This window comes from Arvicanthis niloticus, chromosome 5 (assembly GCF_011762505.2).
Source record: "Arvicanthis niloticus isolate mArvNil1 chromosome 5, mArvNil1.pat.X, whole genome shotgun sequence".
NCBI classification, from domain to species: Eukaryota; Metazoa; Chordata; class Mammalia; order Rodentia; family Muridae; genus Arvicanthis; species Arvicanthis niloticus.
In genome coordinates this window covers 47,512,942-47,531,234 of record NC_047662.1, presented here as the reverse complement: position 1 = coordinate 47,531,234, position 18,293 = coordinate 47,512,942, and the positions used below count along the sequence as shown (strand labels likewise).

At 40.8% G+C, this 18,293-nt stretch overlaps 1 protein-coding gene and 1 non-coding gene across 3 annotated transcripts in view; both read left to right on the top strand.

The window, feature by feature from the left end:
- Positions 1–7,037: 7,037 nt before the first annotated feature.
- Positions 7,038–7,165, top strand: LOC117709715 (small nucleolar RNA SNORA17). The gene has a single exon (XR_004606957.1). It is a non-coding gene; the product is annotated as a small nucleolar RNA SNORA17 (small nucleolar RNA).
- Positions 7,166–11,339: 4,174 nt separating this feature from the next.
- The window catches only part of Sgip1 (SH3GL interacting endocytic adaptor 1), a 217,617-nt gene continuing 210,663 nt past the window's right edge, over positions 11,340–18,293 (top strand). Inside the window, exon 1 of one of the 2 annotated variants that reach the window (XM_076934590.1) lies at positions 11,340–11,431. The gene's annotated coding sequence lies outside the window, so the exon portion shown is untranslated. The remainder of the gene's footprint in view (positions 11,432–18,293) is intronic. The other variant, XM_076934587.1, reaches the window with a different exon arrangement.

Genomic DNA, 18,293 nt, shown 5'->3' with positions numbered 1-18,293 from the left:
TTAGTTTTTTAAGCTCCTTAATATTTCAGATATTGAATATAGAATCTTTTGTCAGATTCTATTTGGCAAAGATTTCCTACACTGTGTAGTCTGTCTCTTCGTTTAACTAATGACTTCCTTCACTGTACAGAGTCTTTCAGTTTCATGATATCCCATTTGTCAGTGCCCAGCACTATTTCCAAGCAAACAATGTGTGTTAATTTTGCATCTTGCCACTGTGTTGAAAGTGTTTATCAGTTCCTAAAGTTTTCTGATGCCATTGTTCGGACTATTTACATGTAGAAGAATACATCATCTGCAAATAAGGATACTTTTAACTCCTTCCTCTACTGTTTGTAGTTTCTTTATTTTTCCCTTAATGCTCAAAGACTTCAAGTGCTATATTGAATAGAAAGAAGTAGAGAGAATGGACAGGGTTTTTGTTGTTGATGTTGATGTTGGTTTTGATCTTTGTGGAAATGCTTTCAATTTTTTCTTTATCTTGATGTTTTCTATAGATTTATAGTAAATCTAAATCTATAGTAAATATAACTTTTGTTATGTTAAGAGATGCTCCTTCCATTTCTAATCTCTTTGGGAATTTTATTATGAAGAGATGCTGGATTTATCAAAAGCTTTTTCTGTATCTATTGAAACAATGTAATTTCTGTCCTGAAATTCATTCACATGATTATTTTATTGATTGATTTATCTGTGTCAAATCATCCTAAATATCAGAAAAGAAACCATAGCAAATAATGTTTTTCTTGTGTCTTAAATGTGCTTTGCAAATATTTTAGTGAGAATTTTTATGTCTATGAACATTAAAGTAATCTGTTTATTATTTTCTATTTTGTGGTTTCTTTACCCGGTTTTGGTATCAGGGAAGCACTAGATTGGAAAAAAAGATTTTGGAAGCATTCATCTATTTCCTCTTTTATAGAATAATTTGAAGAAGGTTTGATGCTAATTCTTCAAATGTCTTGTAGAATTCTTCAGTGAATCTGTCTGGGCCTGGACTTTTTTTTTTTTTTTTTAACCAGAAGATTTTACTGTGGAGACCCAGAAAACCCTGGAGAGTAAAATCCTGGGGGAATGTGTACTGTTTGGTATGGGTATGGCTAAGTTAAGGACCTCAGACCCATGGAAAGTGCCAAAGCCTTCCCACTGGGGTGAGGCTCAGGGGATGGCAAAGCTCTTCTCTTATGTGTGTGTAGATGCTGGTGGTGTGTGCAGAAAAGCTGACAAAAGCAAAAATGAATTAGTTTTGCAGCATGGCAGTATTCTCTGGGAAAACCAGCCAGCTGTCTGTGGGTCAGTATTTGTTCTTACTTGAACATTTATGAATAGGCATATAAATTGTCTTTCCTACTTGAGTAGTTCTACTAGAACCACCATCTATTGAGTTACAGAATGCTTTATTCACAGTGTGATTATCCCACACAGATACTGTCTTCAGTGGAGAAAGTAATTGGCAGCAAATCAATGTCAGTGAAGGTTCGTGCCCTCAAAGTTCACTTGGTGTGCCATATTTCCCATCATCCTTAAGCAGCTGCCCTGCTATCACCCTGCATGGCCTCTTGATGACAGAAAACATCAACATGAGGATGGTATATGTTCTCTGAATCACAAATTAGTCTACTGCTATTGAGACATACTTTCCCCATACACAGATGCATGAATTTAAGAACCCTATTGTGAAAATGAAATAGCTCATCTTATTCTACACCTAAGAATCCACTTTTAAAAAAATGTTTTTTTATACTGGGAGAAACAGTCTCTTCTAGAGAAGAGCCCACAATAAACTATCTAATCGCAAGTTATCAGTCATAAACACATATACATATGAGCAATACTAAATGGACTTACCAGGGTGTGTGTGTGTGTGTGTGTGTGTGTGTGTATTAAAAATAAGATGTCATGTATTTGAGAAGGAGTGGGAGACATGAGAAGAACTGGAGGAGAAGAGAGGGATGGAAATTATGCAATTATAGTACTCGTATGAAGGTCTCAAAAATACATTTTTAAATACATTAAAATACATTTTTAAAAAATTTAATTCTGGTTCTTAGATTTTGGTTTACTGCTTTTAGTTTGTTTCCTAGCTGGATGATGTAGCCAATATCACTCATTTCCTCATTCCTTCACATCTGTCTTCTGCATCTGGAATCTCCCCATTAAGAGAAAAAAAAAAAAGCTTTGTGGAAGCTGCAGTGTGCCACACAGTATATCCTTTTGCCCAAACAGTTTTACTTGCAAATGCTCATTGCAATGATCACTGGTCCTGTTAAAGGCCTCTGGCTTCTGCTACACTATCAGTACTGGATCCTCTGCAGACTCCTCTCAGATATCCTGTTATTGTCTTGTGTTGTGGGGACCCTGGAACTTAGTATCTACAGGACTGGCCCCTTCACATTCTCCAGGAGTTCATAGATGGGATGGATGTTAGGGTGGGCCAACTCAGAGCCCTGGTTCTGAGCCTGATTGGAAGCTGAGTTGTCAGCTTACCAGCTCTCCAATGTCCATGTCACCAAGGATAGGTCTCCCACTTTGCCCAGGCATGAGGTGAGGCCCCTCTTTTCCCTATCCAACATGCCAGCTCTATTGTACTGCCCAGGAGAGTTGGGTGCTGTCCCAAGAGTTGCAGCCAGTGAGGGATGGAGCCAGCTCCCCAACACCAACCAGAGAAGCTGTTCCATGCTCCACAGGCAAGGGCCAGGCCAGCTCAACACAGTGTTCCATCAACCCCATCTCAGGCAACAACCCAGACCAGTCCAGACCAGGAATATCCAAATGGTCTTTGGTGGTAACACGGGCCTCAGACATCAACACAGAACCCAGCTGCAGCAGAACTGCGGACTAAGACATGGCACTTAGCAGTGTATCAGGCCAGGGCATCACCATGGCCTCAGGTGGCAGCATACACTGCCCAGATCAGTTTGGCCTCCAACATCAGTACAGCTCCCAGACATCAGCATGTTCTCTGGCAGCAGCCTAGACCACTGGTATCCAAAAAAGATTCAGAGGCAACATGGGCCAGTCATCAGCACAGATCCCAGATGTAGTACGGTCATGGACCCTTGGTGGCAGCCCAGACATCACCTTGACCCACATGGCTCTGCAGACTCCTCATACCCACCTGTTCTTTGCCTCCATTATGTCTCCAGCTCCACCTCTTTCCACCGGGCATGAACTCCTTGGCTTCACTTACACCCCCTTATGAGTAAGTTCTGTTATCTTGAACCAATTCAGACTGACAGAGCAAGTGACCATCTGTGGCTGGTTTATTTCATATCCACAAACTCTGTGGAAGTTATGTCCAGTGATATAAACCTATATACCGAAAATAGATATGGGAAAATGTTTGGTAAAACCAAATTCTTTATATACATATATATAAAGATATATATATATATATATATATATATATATATATATATATATATCAATGGGACAATCAACAATAGATCAGGTCCAAAGACCAGGATAAATGGAGGGTGAAGCTTCAGAATTCAGAGAATGTCCTCCCCGTGCTGACTACAAACTAGCAATCCAGGCTTTACCTGCTGTTTGAAATGAATACACTTTCCAGAGTCCTTTACAGCATTTCTCAAGCTCAGTTTATTATTGGCATAACTGAGGTTACAGATAAAAGAGATCAGTACTGTGGGGTTTAAATGGGGACACACACACACACACACACACACACACACACACACACACATCTATGATAGTTCAGAACTACAATGATGGTAAAGCTTATCACCAATGTGAAATTAACACATTGAATTACAATCAGCAAATGCTGTGATGAAGTTAGCAATGACTACATTACCTTAGACTACAAAGAAAGATATTCATCTCCACTCCAATTCTCACGTTCAATGTGTACATCCAATTCAGAGTGCAAAGTTTTCCACTTAATAGGATTTATGTCCCTACCACCATTTTTCAACCCTACCATTACTTTTCAAGTAACCTTGAAACTGAAATGATCTCCTAAGCAAGACTCATCTCTTACTCCAGTTTATAGATGCGGTATTTGGTTTGTCAATTACGCAAGTTTTAGGATCAGAGACCTTTGTGCTATGTCCCTTTTATGGTAAATTATTTCAGTCTTTTTGTGTACAAGCCCCGAGCCTTCCCTAACCTTAACTTTCAGTGGATAAGTTACATAATTTCTATTATATCACGGGCATACATTGATCTGTTTCATTAACAACTCTCAAAATGAGGTTCACATATTAATGGTGCTAGGTTCTGCGGTGAGTTTGGCCTGGATACCCGTCTTCTGCTGAACCACAACTACACAGTTTCCAAGAAGCAGCTTCAGGGTTCATGGTTTTGTATTGCACTCTGTGGTATGAAAGCCTGCTCAGCTTTAGCTGATTGACACGTTTGCATGTATGTCCATCATCCACACACTGTACTTGAACATATGCATAGGCATGTCAGACTTGATTACAGTACACACTCTCAAGGCTCTGCCCATCTCTGTTCACAGCAGTGGCCCCTCTAATGGGATCTGTCAACAAGGCTCCTTCTAGTCGCTTGCTGACAGGGACAAGGAGCTTATGGCTTTTAAATGGAAAGGATTTGCTAAATAAAGCTCCAACTGAAGCCTTCACCCCTCCTTTCTAGAGGGCAGAGCACTAAGGTCCTTGGTAGCTATGGCAATCACAGGGTGAACTGATGAAATATTGACATTCTAGAGCCAACTGCCTGACACTGATCCAGTTAAACCCAGCTAGGAAATTAGGCTTATGAAATTATGCTTTCAAAATGAAAATGCAGTGTGAGAAAGCTTTTTTTTTTCAGCTGGGTAATTAGATATGGTGTGTGCCTTCTAGGCCTAACATCACAAATTGATTAACTCCTCACCTAAACCCCAGCACATCATCCTGGTGACACTAAATTTGTCAAGAAAGCCACCTAGCTTTGTCTTCTGGGTTCATTCTGTATAACCTATGTTTCCTAGCCAACACAGTGCATTGCATGTTCAGCAGTCTTTCTGTTTTTTTTTCTATTTGGACCTAGTATATAATTTAGATTTTAATGGTCATTATTTTAAAAGTAGTAAAGAAAACGTGAAGAAAACACTATTTTAGGGTGGAATTGACCTTTTGCGGACCCAGTTCCTAAAAGAAATGGTTTTGTTTAATGAAATTCTATTTATTGCAATCCCAATTGTATCTATTTTTTAGGGGAGTGTTATTGTTTATTGATGGTTTTTGTTTGTTTATTTGTTTGTTTGTTTCTTGGCTTGCTTTTGGGTTGCCAGTGAACAAATGGCAGGTCTTTGTAGACATGCTAAGCATTGTCCACCACTGAACCACTCCATCAACCTGCACCAGCATCTCTGAACTAAGCTTATCCTTAACTCTGGTTTTCATAAGCAACCTTTTAAAGAGAGAGAGAGAACTTTGGTTTGGGGCTCTTTCATAATAAATGGTCTAGGATGGGCTCAGTCCTGTTTTCACCCCCGTCCTACCTCTGGTGTCTTCTGATTTTGTTATTTTCTTTGTCTCAGGTTCTGTATTCTATTTGCTTCTGTATCATGTTTAAAAGTCTGAGTGTTATTGAATTTTAGACTACAGTACTTCCTGGGGTGGGTTGATTCAGTTGGTGTTTCTTTGCATGTGACAAATTAACAGCCTACCTTGGTTTGAAGGAACTCTTTGTCATTCTATACAGATTCAATGTGTGTACCTCCCTTGTAAATAGGATTAAGGGCTTCATAAAAGTCTTCACACAGCATTTGAACCATTTACCCTTCATTCCCTTCCATCCTGTAATGGTCTCTTCTAGAGGAGGCAGAAACAAAAAGTCATCTCAGAAACAGAACAGCCCTCGGCAGACACTGAGCCCACAGTTGGTTCTGTATGTCTCATGCCCCAGCTGTGAGAAATAGATCTCTGTCGTTATAAACTGTGCCTGTGGTATTTCACAGCACACATGGGCTACGTTCCTCCAACCCAGAGCAATAGGAAGAGCAGGCACCAGTCAATAAAGCTGACTGCTTCTCTCCATGACTGTTTCATTATCTCCTGCACACAGGCTTTCCCATGGACAGGATATTTAAGGAAGCATAAAGATTTCTTGTTTGATTTCCCTAAAAGGCTGGGGGGAGTCACAGTAAGAATATAATTCTACAAAATCACCCCTTTCATTCAGTCTCAAACGCCAGGCAAAAATCAGTGGGGCTGTTGCTGGCAAAAACAAGAATACAATCCACAGAAAAACATGATAAACATGATTTAAAAAAATTTTTTTGATTGGATTTATGTAACAAAATAAAGCATAGCCTACTGTTTATAAAATAATTATTGAACACATAAACATATATAATACACAGCATTTTGTTGATTGTGTGGGAAATAACCAAGAAATAGAATGTGGGATCCTTTCCTTTAAAAAAATTTTTTACTACATCTCTTTATGAAGAAATTATTGCTGTCATATGACAGACCTCCAAACCTTAATCTGTGGCCATGATGAATGTATCATTCAGTCCTTGAAACTCAGCATATAGGTACCAATACCTGCTAAAATGAGAATAAATACTGAATCCATCAAAGTCCATACTTCTGGGGAAGTCCCTCAATTAGTAACCTTGGTTTTTTTGGCTTCTGTGGTTCTGCTTCTGTTCTTATGAACTGATGTATGTCAACACAGAATGTAGTTTTCATGCTAAAAAGCTCACCCTGAGAGAGGCTCGAGACTGCACTCAGGTCCAGTGTAGTCACCAGCCTGCTAAAAATGTCTTTCTAGTGGCTTTAACCCATGTCTGCCTAGTCTTCTCTAGTGGATACCTCACAACAGTCAACCACCAGTACTGGCTGTACCCGTTTAGTCCCAATGATTAGTCAAGAGACAGTCATCTGATACTGGTTGGGTCAATAATGCCTTGTATCCTAAGGTATGACCTAACCTGGGCAAAACAAAACTCTTTCCTGATGATCAAGAAAATCCTGTTGGGTATAAGGATTCTTTTCCCACCAGGTTATCAAGTAAATGATAATTAATGGGCATGGAATAATTATATAATAAATAAGAGACCTGTCCCTAGAAGAATTGCAGGTGTGGCTACTGTGGTACATGTGCGTTAGTAGGTGGAAGAGGAGAGGGGACTATGTCTAGCCCCAGTGTTCTGACCTATGAACATCTGAATTAATAGCTTATCATTCCCTGAAAAAAAGTGAGCCTGAGAGGACCACCAGTCTGGTAGTGGACAGGCCTTGGGTACAAGCCAGAGACTAAAAGAACCCTGCCTGGGGCCATGGGCCCAGGACAGGAGTGAGCCCAAGAGAGATGACTCTCACAAAGGGCCAGGTGAGAGGACAACCAGGCCATCACCATGGAGCCTGGTCAGGAAGCTACCCTGAGATGCCCAGCACTCTGATGCAACACAGACCTGAGGGGGCAGACCATGCCCAAGATGACCTCTGCCTGCAACCATAATGCACAAGCAGGACATAGCACTCCTGAGACGATTCCTGAGATGACCCCAGACACTCAAAGACCATGGCACCACTAAGAGGAGCAAGTAAGTGGTGGAGTAACCAGTGATACGAACTGGGACCATGCTATCGTCCTAGCCTGTGCTACCACCAGGGGACATGTCTGGGACCATGGCCTTCAGCAGCAGGAGTCTGTTCTCACCAAAGGCCAGGCATATGTCCTTAATCTGGGCTGCAACTGGGGGCATGCAGATGTTTGAGGGCTGTGCAAAATTGGCCCCAGCACTGCTCTTGGCATCCTGGGCTAGCTGGTCCTGGGATCCTGACAGCAGAAGAGCTGACCCTGCCCCTATCCAGCTGCAGGACTCTTGCCACCTACAGCAAACAAGAGACCTGACCTCGAGATCATCAGAGCAGGAGAACTGTCCCTGCTCCTCACCTGGGCAGCACAGCAGAGCTGGCCCTGGATGTGGGGGTTGTGGATAAGCTGGCCTTACCTCTCTGGATGGCAGCATGGACAAGAGAGAAGCACCCTCCTTCCCTCCCTCATCCAGCACCATCTTTGGCAGGAGGGAGAGCTGGCTGTGAGAGTGGGAGAACTGGCCACGTCCCTCAGTGGCTGCAGCACTAAAGAGAACTACCATGCACCTTGCCTGGGCAGCAAAGTAGAGCTGGCCCTGGATGTGGGGTTGCAGTGAGCCAGCCCTAAGGGCATGAGAGTGGGAAAGCCAAAGTAAGGACCAACTCAGTTGCCTCTCAGACATAGATCCAGGGCTTTGAGTGGCCCACCCCCAACCTACTGATGAGCTGCTAAAGTGAATGAGGCACCTGAAGCCTTACAGATCCAAAACTACAGGGTCTCCATGACACAGGAATATCTGAGAGGAGTTCCAGTGAGGTTCCTATATCGATAAAGTAGCAGAAGCCCGAGGCCTGGCACCAGACCAACAAGTCATTGCTATGACCATTTGCAAGCAGAGAAGTCTAAACGAAAGGCTATGTGGGGGAATACACTGTGGCACACTACAGCTTCCCACAACAAGATTTGTTTTTCTCTGTTGGGGAGAAGATTGCAAAGGTAGAGAGTGGGTAAGAGAGACGAAGGAAATGAATGGAATTGGAGTACATGATATGAGATTCACAAAGAACCAATAAACAAGAAAGAGAGAGTGAGAGAGAAGGGGAGGGAGAAAGGAAAGAAGGAAGAAAGGAAGGAAGGAAGAAATGAAGGAAGGAATGGAGGGAAGGAGGGAGGGAGGGAGGGAGGGAGGGAGGGAGGGAGGGAGGGAGGGAACAAAAGTAACACACACACAAATAAGCAAACAAACAAAAAAGAGAAATATCATCCTGCACAAAGCACAAGTCCAAGTGGATCAAGGACCTCTCCATAAAACAAGAACTAAATCTCATAGAACTAGTGGGAAATAACCTTGACACATTGATACAGGACACAATTTCCTGGACAGAACACCAATTTCTCAGGCTCTAAGATCAACAATTGATAAATGGGACCTCCTGAAACTGAAAAGCTTCTGTAAGGCAAAGGACACTGTCAGTAGGACAAAACGGCAGCCTACAGATTGGGAAAGGATCTTAATCAATCAGGACTAATATCTAAAATTTACAAAGAACTCAAGAAGTCAGACATCATCAAGCCAAATAACCTGATTAAAAAATAGGGTACACAGCTAAACAATTCTCAACAGAGGAATCTCAAATGGCTGAGAAGCACTTAAAAGAAATGTTCAAAGTCCTTAGTCATCAGGGAAATGCAAATAATAACAATTCTGAAGTTCTATCATATAACCAGCGGAATAGCTAAGAACAAAAACTCAAGAGATAGCACGTGCTAGGAGGGAGCGGGGATGGGAAGGGGAGTTGGAGGACTTGGGATCAAGTGTGGGAAAGGACAAGAAAGATGGCTAGATGGCCATAAAAATTAATGGAAATCTTCAATTGATGGTGGCGAGGAGGTGGGGAGCATATCCAGCAGGAAACAGAGACCTGGGTGAGGGAGGCACCCATGAGAATCAATTGGGGTGAACTTGTTAGCTGTGATTTACAATATTTGGGATTTGGAACCTGAAGAGATCACCTCCTCTAGCCAGGCAGGAACCCCCAATGGAACGATAGAGACACCAACGCACCCACAAAACTTTCAACCCAAAATTTATCCTGTCTACAAGTGATTAGGCTTGGGGGATGGAGCAAAGACTGAGGGAATGGCCAACCAATAACTAGACCAACTTGAGATTCATCCCATGGGCAATCCTTGACACTATTAGTGATACTCTGTTATGCTTGCAGACAGGAGCAAGTTGTCCTCTGAGAGGCTCCACACAGCAGCTGACTTAAACAAATGCAGACACCCACAGCCAAAAAGTGGAGGGAGCTTGGGGATGCTTATGGAAGAATAGGAAGGATTATGGGCCCCAAAGAAGATAGGAACTCCACAGGAAGACCATCAGAGTCAACTAACCTGGAACTTTGGGACTTTCAGAGATGAACTTTGGGGCTTTCAGAGACTGGACCACCAACCAAAGAACATACACAGGCTGGACCTAGGCCTCTCCGCACATATGTAGCAAATGTGCAGTTTGATCTTCATGTGGGTCCCAAACAACTGGAACAGGGGCTATCCCAAAAGCTGTTGCCTATACATGGAATGTGTTCTTTCTAGCTGCACCACAGTGAAAGAGGGTGTGCCTAGCCTCAGAGACTTAAAGTGCCAGGGTAGGGGACAAACCCACAGGGCCCCCACCCACTCAGAGGAGAAGAGGAGGGGTTGGGGGAAGGATTGAGGAAGGGGGTCACTAGAGCAGTGAGGGGGATGTGAAGTGAATAAGTAAAAATAAATAAATAAATAAATAAAATACAATACAAAATATAAATAAATAAACAAGCAAACAAACAAATAAATAAGAGATGACTCGGGCTGTGTAATGGTTCTATTTTCTGTGTCAATTAGATTCTGGCTATGTTGATGGTAGGATGTTTCTAGAGCATACTGGCATTTGAGTCAAAGTAGAAACAGACACATCTTCACACTGTAGACAGGTGGCATAAATCCCCTGAGGGCCTAAATACAATCAAAGGCAGAAGAAAGGTTCTATCTTTCTCTTTACTCAAGCAGACCATCAATCTTCTGCTGCCATTGGACACTGACCTCCTTGTTCTTGAGATGTCAAAACTATACTACCAGCTTTTGGGGCCAACAGCTCCATGTTGTGAGCCATGGGGCTCCTCTATCTGCATGGTCATGCCAGCCAATGCCTCATGTTCCATTTCTCTACATACATGTGTTTCAGCTTGTTTGGTTCTTTCTTTCTAGAGTATATGGATATAGGCTTTATATTTAAAAAAAAAAAAAAAACTGGTATAGTCAGTGCAAAATGACTTAAGAGAAAGAAATGCACACGTATTTCCATCCAGGTTAGGTGAGTGTTGTGAGAAAATGTCTATCAAGCTATTGAGCTTCAGGGAAATGCTGCTCCCTCTGACCTTACTACTCCTTTGGATTCAGCTTCTAAGACTTGGGGAAGTGACTACAGGGAAAACCTATGAAATACAAAGAAAACAACTCAAGAAATAAAAATCTGTAGAAAAAGAATTCTAAAATGTTAATGTGATCTTTAGAATGGTCTGTGTGGACCAGAGAACTGTTGGTAAACAGATTAGAAAATGTGTGAAATATTAAATATCAACAAAGATGAGGTTCAAAAGGTGTTTATGCACTGGGTAACTAAGATGTGGTAAGGTCAGTGGCAACTGAAAAAGCCAAAGAGCTGTGAGGTAGGTGCCTTGGTTACAGAAGTGATGCATAAGTCATGGTTGAGAGAGGAGGTAGGCAATGGAGAGGACTATGAGCTTGCCACTGAGGTCATAGAGGGGAGCCTTACTGGAGGTGGGGAGAGGCTGGTAGTAAGAACAGTGAGCAGAAAAGCCACCCTCTGGAGATACTTTTGATTGGCAGTTAATGAATGGCATGGAAGGTAAGGTGGGAGCTAAAAAATGCTACCTGTCCCTTTACTTGACCAGGGGGAGTTGAAAAAATGGGGGCAGGGCGTTCAGAAAAGAGGAGTGGCTACCAATAGGTCAGCGTGGGTGGAAAGGGGGAAAGATCAAAGATAGAGCAGCAATGAGATTGTGAGTGTGTGATTGGGTGAGTGTGAGATTAGCATAATGAGATTAGGAGAGTGTGAGATTAGGCAAGTGTGAGATTAGGAGAGTGTGTGATTAGGAGAATGTGAGATTAGGGGAGTGTGAGATTAGGGGAGTGTGAGATTAGAGGAGTGTGAGAATAGAGGAGTGTGTGATTAGGGGAGTGTGAGATTAGGCAAGTGTAAGATTAGGAGAGTGTGAGATTAGAGGAGTGTGAGATTAGAGGAGTGTGAGATTAGAGGAGTGTGTGATTAGGGGAGTGTGTGGTTAGGTAAGAGTGTGATGTTAAATGTTTTTACTTCCTGTTCAACATCTGGTACCTGAAGGATTAGGGGAGGAGAAGCTAAAATTGGAGAGAAAAATGAGAACAAGGAAGCAGAAAGGGAGTGGGGCTGACTAAGGAAAGGCCTAAAAGAGCTGAGCATGGTGGGATGTCCCTGCAATCCCAGACTCTAGAGGCTGAGGCAGGGGGAGGACTGGAAGTGGCAGTCAATACATCAATTTAGGCAACAGGGATGCTATATGAAAAAAAAATCTGTAAGAATATTTAAAGAGTATTTGCATCTCTGGGAAGGGCCATGAAGACTGTTGTGTGTTCCTCCTTCATCCACTGAGATGCCTTAATTTGGAACATCTGCAGTCCATCTGCCCTGCCAGTGTTATTAGCTCATTTGCCTCCCTAAGCTACAAGCTTCATCAAAGACTTTTTTCCATCTTTGTGTCCCCAAAACTTTGTCACAGCCTGACAGATCATTCTAGTTTGCTTTGATTATCACCACAGTTTCATTTCTTGTTTTGTTTGTTTTGCTTTCTGGATTATTTTGTTTGCATTTACATTGCTGTTTTGTTTTGTGGGGTTTTGCTTTGTTTTGTTTTGTGTTTTTAGTCAGGGTTTCTCTGTGTAGCACTGGCTGTCCTGGAACTTTCTCTGAAGACCAGCCTGGCCTTGAATTCACAGAGATCTGCCTACTTCTACCTCCTGAGTCCTGGGATTAAAAGTCTGTGCACCACTGCCCGGCCACAGTTTTATTTATATACTCTAGTTTCTAGCATTTGCCTATATTTTCTCCCTGTCCTTACATGTACTTCAGCTAACTTTGCTTATCCTGCAGTTTTAAGTGTCTGTTCACTGCACACAGCAATGGGTTCACACTGATGTACTTGTTCAAATGTGTCATGTACTTGATCACAGTCACCACCCATCACCCTCTCCTGACCTATTTCCCCACTTATGCATATGTTCACACACAATAATAACCATAAGTTTTAAAATAAATTAATGTTTTGCTTGACCAAATGTAGAGAAACATTGTTGTTCCTGCATATTATAAACATAAAAATGATAATGAGACATATTATGTTCTCTTTGCTTTGTACTCTCTTTAAATCCAGAGTGTATTTTATATTTTCATCTCTTCTTAGATTAGGCACTTTGCATGCATCCAAGAGACTACTACGTTGTACAGGGCACTTCTAGATGCAGAGTGAGCTTCATTCTTGCTCGTCAAGTGCTTCCTCGATTGAAGGCTCCAGTTTGCATTACCTTCCTCTACCTCTGTTTAGAACATACATTGAATAAATTATTTGCAAAAGATTATGCTTATACTTATAATAAAGAACTCCTACATAGGATTAGGTTCCCTAAGATTCCAGAGATTCCCATCTCTTCTGCAATGTGAGTGCATGGGCGGTGATACCATCTATGAGTAAAACAAAAAGTTCTCTCCAGACACACTTCTGGAACTGATTTTGAAATTCTAGCCTTTAAAGCTATACAAAATATGTTTATAAAGTGCCCAGTGAGTGCTATTTAGTCATTGTAATAACACGGATTGCACATTAGTTGTGTACATGCAAACAAGATGACTACAGACAGTCACAGTCTACACTTCTACAGCCTAAGGAAAACCACACAGGTCTCTGTCCAAAAGTGAGATAAGAAGAGCCACATAGTAACCTCCTTGTGAGCAAGAAAGGGTCTTCTTTGGAAGCTGGAGGAAAATACAGAGAATCTGCAGGATATTTGTAACATCTATGTCTGGAAAACTTTGTTGACTGTAACTCAGTTACATTACTCTGTTTACAGGTAGATACAGCCTTCCTTTGCACACAGAGAAACAGTGTAATAAGCAAATGATGTCTCTGACAGCATCTTATTTCTTTTTCATCCCTGATTTTTTGGGGGGGGGTTGGCATCTATAAAATCAGACCAAATTTCAAATAATAATAAGAAAAGACATTTAAGTCTTATTCTTGACTTCAGTTTTTGGTAATGAAAAATAAATTATTTTGTCTCCACTTAAAAAGATGCAAAAATTTTTTTAGTAGAGGTTTGTGTGTTCTATCCCTGGAAAGCTTTTAAATCTCTGTTGTTGTTGTTGTAACTTTAATATATTTAATAAGTGTCATAGTAAAAAAACTTAGATAAGATCTTTGCAAAATTTGTGGAGATCATTGCATATAACTTTTGTTTTGGTGGCATGATGATTAGTTTTAATTGTCAACATGACATAGCCTAGAATCACATGGGAGTGGGGTCTTACATTGATTTGGCCTCTGGGCATGTTTGTGGGAATTGTCTTAACTCTTTATCTTAACTGATGTAGGAAAACCCAGCCTGCTGTGGGTATAATACATCTTAAGCAGTGTGTGTGTGTGTGTGTGTGTGTGTGTGTGTGTGTGTGTGTTTATCGTGGATAGCATAAGAGAGGAAAAAGCTTACTGGGAGCAAACAAGCAAGGATTCATACATTTATTCTTGCTCTGATCTTGACTATGGATGTGCGACTTTAAGTTCCTGCCTTGACATCCCCACAATAATGGATCATAACCTGAAATCAAAAGCCAAATAAGCTCTTTTTTTCCCTAAATTGCTTTCATAGGGGTGTTTTATGTTTGTTAGTAGCAGTAATGAAACCAGGTCAAGTAGCTTAATATTGGTAATTGTATTATTACATAATGCTCAATTATTTTTATTACTCATAGAATAGAATGCATTGTGGTATATATTATGATATGCTTTATGCTTTTGTTGGCTGATAATTAAAGTTTTTCAGTCAGCAACCATAAGCAAGAAAAGATATGGTCTAGTTTTATTAAATTTGTCACGATCCATAATTTACAAAGTGAATTTTGAGATTACACTCTTGTGTAGTTCTTGGACTGTTAAAGTTGCATCTGAATCTATCCTAAGGACAGTAGCAACCCTGAGTGTGGTGACAACCATACTGCTGTGTGTGTCTACACTCTAAGGACACTGACACTGTACCTATTGGTATTTGATCTCAGCAGTATATGTCATCATTTACTACAGTATTTAACAGTATTTTAGAAGTCAGGATCCTACATACATGATATCTTTCTGGTTCTTATTATACCCATCATCACAGCAGCAATCCACTTTTACTGTTTTTTTTTCTCACTTTTTAAAATACATTTTTTTCACACAGTGTGTTTTGATCACAGTTTCTGCTCCTTCACCTCCTCCCAGATCCTCCCCATCTCCCTACATCTCCACATATCCAATTTTATGGCTCTCACCCTCCCAGACGGGCAAACAGCAACAACAAAACAAACAAATAAAAGTTGCAAAAGCACAAGAAACACACACACAACCAGAAACAATAATATATAATCAAAAGACCAGTAAGGTTAAAACAAGGCCAAACGAAACAATATTTGACCGAAAAGAATCTACCATCTTTTGCTGGGCATGGGGATTTTTTTAGAGTGAGGTTTATTATTCAGTGAGGGTTCATTGAGAAAACCTTTTTTTTTTTTTCCCTTTGCTTTGTAAGAGGTTTTCAATTGCAGATAGCTTTTTATTCAGGAGTAAAAGCTCATGTCTGCTTCTCCCTCTCAGCACTGGGACACCATCTGGTTTGGCCCTATGCAGCCACTGTGCATGCTGCCTCAGTCTCTGTGAGTTCTTTTTTGCAATAGTCCTGTTGTGTCTGTGTCTGTATCTTTGGTAGTGTCAATCCCCTCTGGATCTTTTGTCAGTCTTCTCTTCCACATAGTTTTCTGAGCACCAAAGGGAAAGGTTTGATGAAGAAATTCCATTTAGGACTGTGTTCCAACGTCTCTTACCCTATGCACATTGCCTGGTGGTGGGTCTCTATGTTACTTCACGTCTACTGCAAGAGGAAGCTAAGACACTGATCTATGGGTATAGCACAATGTCATCAGGAGTCATTTTACTGCTGTGTTCCTTTAGCAGAACAATATTATTTGGCTTTCCTCTAGTCTCGGGTTTTCGGCATCCTGGCAGTGTCAGGCATGGGTTCCATCTCATGGGGTGGTCTTGGATCCAATTAGATAATGGGTTGTTTACTAATGTGGCATCATATACACCAGTGCATCATGCAGTCAGGTCATCACTGTAAATTGTAGAGTTGGTAGCTGGGTTGGTGGTTACCTTTCTTCTCTAGTAGTGTGCCTTCTAGTACCTGCCAGTACCATGAAGACTAGGCAGTAGAGATGAAGGCTCTGCTTAAACACTAGCTTGACTTCTCTGTGCTTAATGAGATATGTAAGTGTTGTCTTCATCAATAGAGTCTTACCACAAGTTTGTGTAAAGTAATCAATAGCTTTGGTGATAGTGTGAGTTATTTGGGGGCCCCTTTGGCCAACAGCTCCATTAGTTGGAACACATTCCTGCCACTGCAGGTTTCAATTAGTAGTGAAAGATGTCTAGTTGGACTTTGTCTCCCGTTATTTGGAGACTCCATTTATACTTCTTTCAAATGTGTATGTATTTTAATAATCCTCTATTGTAGTAGGTTTAATATGGCTCCTCTGGTTAACTGTTTCTTGATGTATTTCCTTTTTTATCCTCTCCTCTCCTACTCCATTAACTCTCCCATTGCAGTTCTCCCATCTGTTTTTCCATAACTATATATCCTATTTCCTCTACATTGATGATCCTTCTTCCCCCCTAGTACCTTACTCTACATCTAATCTTTGTAGTTATAAAAATTGTATCATGCCTATTGTAGGCTTAAAAGCTTACGTTCACATATAAGAGAACATATTAGTCTTTTTGGGTCTGGGTTATTTTACTCAGGATGTTTTATTTTCTTGCTCCAAATATTTGCCTACAAATTTCATTTTCTAAACAGCTGACTAATATTCCATTGTACAAATGTACCACATTTTTTTTTATCCATTCATCTGTCAATGAACATCTAAGCTGTTTCAATTTCTGGCTATTATGAATATAGCAGTTTCTGTATCCTTGGAACTACATCAAAATTTGAAAATTTATTTTTAAGAATTATCTTTTCAGTTTCCTTTGCTGTCAAGTAATTTCCTCTGCTTTGGTGTTTAAACTATAGTTATTTACTTTCCTCTGTTGAAAGCTCTCATTCTGTGAGTGTATTCCAGTGGTAGTACCTGTCTTTTTAAATGTAGGGCTTGATCAAGCAATACAAGTAGTTGGTATAAATTTATTCAGCACACACATAAGTATATATGCCTGGCTTTCTGGACAGGGATGTTCCACTGAGTACACAATGTGTGATTAAGTGGTCAGCAAGAAGGAATTGCAGTCCCATGGGAAAGTATAGCTTCCTCTCTGCATGCAGTGTGTGAACATTCACACACAGTTTCTCAAGTCTGCTGTCTGGGGGTCCCTGTGTCATTTTGAATGTCTCTATGTCTAGGGTGCTTTTGTACGTGATACACTGAGCAATGTCTATGTAATAAGTTGGTTTGTTACATTGTTTCTTCCTCACATCTCTTTTGGTAATAATGTCCATTCTTCCCTTTGAAACTGTGTCTGCCACTTCTGTAATGTGAGGATTTCAAGTTGTTCTGGATTGTTTGTCATCTAAACTTCCCTTACTCCCCATCCCCAAGTTTGGTCCCAATATTGGACATGCAAATAAGTTAAAGGTGGTATTTGTCTTATATAAATTTTTCCATGAGGCTTCATCAGCATGGCCCCATGGATTGATCCAGAGAGTGAACAATGATCCAAGTCAAAGCAATCAGAGTCCTTCCCTTGATGGAGATATTGGACAGTAAATAGCCAGTAAATGTCCATGATCACATGGACAGAAAGTACTATGAAGAGAAGGTATACTGGGAAGAAAGAGGAGAAAGACAGACAAAGAGAGAGAGTGACTACTAGACTGATAGACAGAGAGATGGGTAGTCCCCTTACTGCTTCTGTAGTCCTGAAACTATCAGAATTTAAAAATAGATACTTTTTAAAAATACATTTGCTACTTTAGTACTTGGTTCTGGTAGCAGTTTCACAATGTGTCTTGGATCTGCTTTCCCTCAGCTGTCCTGTTCTTCCTGAAGTTTGTAAACTAGACAGACAAATTCCTTTTGTCTACTTCATTAATATTTCAAGTTGTAATTATTTCTTTTTAACCAAGAGTATTATATATGCATGCGTGTGTATACAAAATATATATTCATGTAGAGATGTTTTACACATTGACATATGGATATGGATATTTTAAAAAAGAACAGCAGGATCTCACCAACAACTCCTCTGCTTTCACCTCATTATGAATCTCTCACTCATAGTGACTCATAGAACTGGGTCTCCTCAGGGGCGACTGCCAATCTTAGTGCTTGGGCAACATTTTCCCTCTCACAGTCATTGATTTCCTCCAAGGAGAGAATGAAATGGAGAGTCAAATGTTCTGCTAAGATGAGCACCTTTAAAACGTCCTCCTTA